Raw genomic sequence first — 1,902 nt, forward strand, 5'->3', positions numbered from 1 at the left:
ACCTCAAAAGCTTTGATAAATTGTCACAATGGTGAAATGAAGATCAACTTTGGTAAGATGTCCATGGACATAAATATCTTTCACCTGTTGCATAAGGATTGTGATGACACCGAAGGTGGAGAGGTGTACTTCCTTGATAGCATGATACAAGAATTCGTCCCATTCGAAGATACAATTGAAAGTGCTCAATCTACAGAAAATTGTGATGAACCTGAGAACCCCACCATAGAGGTGCTGCTAGCCATGTTCTTGGAATCTCTATAGAAAATTCATGATTTAAGTGAGCAGAATGGAAAATTGACAGAGAGAGTACCATATCTTAAGAAGATGAACTCTACATTTTAGGATGAACAACAGACTTCTGCCCAAAAAAATCAGTTGCTAGAGAATCAGCTTAAAGAAGTTTTGGAAAAACAACAGAATCTAGAAACTGAAAAGAGTGTTCTGAAGCAGAAAGTGGACCATATTGATAAGAAACATTGCACTTTGTTAAAAGCTTCTTGTACACTATCATTGTCTGAACAAGAGAAGTTTGTGAACTAGTCTACCGCCCACCTTTAGCGTAGTCAACCAGACATCCATTATCATTACTGTGGTGGTAAAGGGCATATCAGATACTATTGTCCTGTTAGAAAGAAAGATTTTCGTCAATCTTCTACACAAAGGAACCACAAGGCATATCACACAATCATCAGACCTGAATTAGTTCAAGATAGAAAAGCAACTTCACCAGTAATCTTTCAAGTATATCAAGGAGTATTTTTGACGACCCACAAGGTGAGACCTCTTCGTCCTCCAAACATTCGTCAGAGTTAGGTAAGAAAATCTGATCTCCTCACTCCAAATTGATAATACATGATATATAGTCTTAGGGATCTGACTTAAAAAAACCTAACAAAAAAATATATCTTGGTAAAAGGAAATGTTCTTATTTTTGGGATTAATTTTGATATTTGGCATCAATGGTAACATCTTCCCTTTTTCTCATTCATTTCATTTACTTAATTTCTATACATTGAGGATAATGCATATGTTAAGTTGGGGGAGGGTGTACTTGAGATATGAATTTCGAAAATTAGTTTTCAAAAACAAAAATATTTTTGTTTCTATAGCAGTAGCATGAGATAAAATGAATTTTAATGATGAGTCTGGGATATAGATTCTATACTTCTTAGTGTTGAGTTTGATAGATAGTTGATATTGTTGATTTCATTACCACTTAGATTATTTATTATGCTCGGACATAGTTCTTGTTGATAGAATTCTTTATCAAGGCACCACCATAATACTTGGTCAGTTTTGTGTACGTTTGTTAGAAGAGAGATTTAATCCCTAGTAAACTGGAAGTAGATTTTTTTAGACTTAGCCCGTGAGACTTGAGCTTTATACCCATTCTTTGGAGAGTTCTTACAAAAAATCCGAGTCTTAGTGACTCAACATCTTTCAGTTCTTTATGTCGTTGTAATATAGTCTCATTATTTGTTGATTTGGTTAATCACGAAGTGACATCAACTGGGTAGATAGCCATTAGGTCTTGTAGTCTATTTGTAAAAGAGTATCATACTGATAAGTCAAGTAGTGAACCCATTTAGCCTTTATCCCACCTAGTAGGGCCATCATGTTAAACCTTTTTGAGCCTTATAATAAGCCATTTTCTTTCATAAAACCCTTTACCCTTTACCCAACTCCAGACAAGGAGTATAGCCAAAAGCCTTTATCAGCCATACCCATATGTTTCTGAGAATATAAGGGGCACAAACAAGAAGAAATAGCACAAAAGGAAGATTACAAGGAAATACCAGAGAGATACAATGAAGACCATCATTCTGTTCTAAGTGAAAGAAGCTAGTGGAAAACAAGCATATCCAGTACTAATCAAGGATATACCACTAAGCGAAAGAA

This window comes from Coptis chinensis, chromosome 8 (genome assembly GCF_015680905.1).
Source record: "Coptis chinensis isolate HL-2020 chromosome 8, ASM1568090v1, whole genome shotgun sequence".
In the NCBI taxonomy this organism is placed as follows: Eukaryota; Viridiplantae; Streptophyta; class Magnoliopsida; order Ranunculales; family Ranunculaceae; genus Coptis; species Coptis chinensis.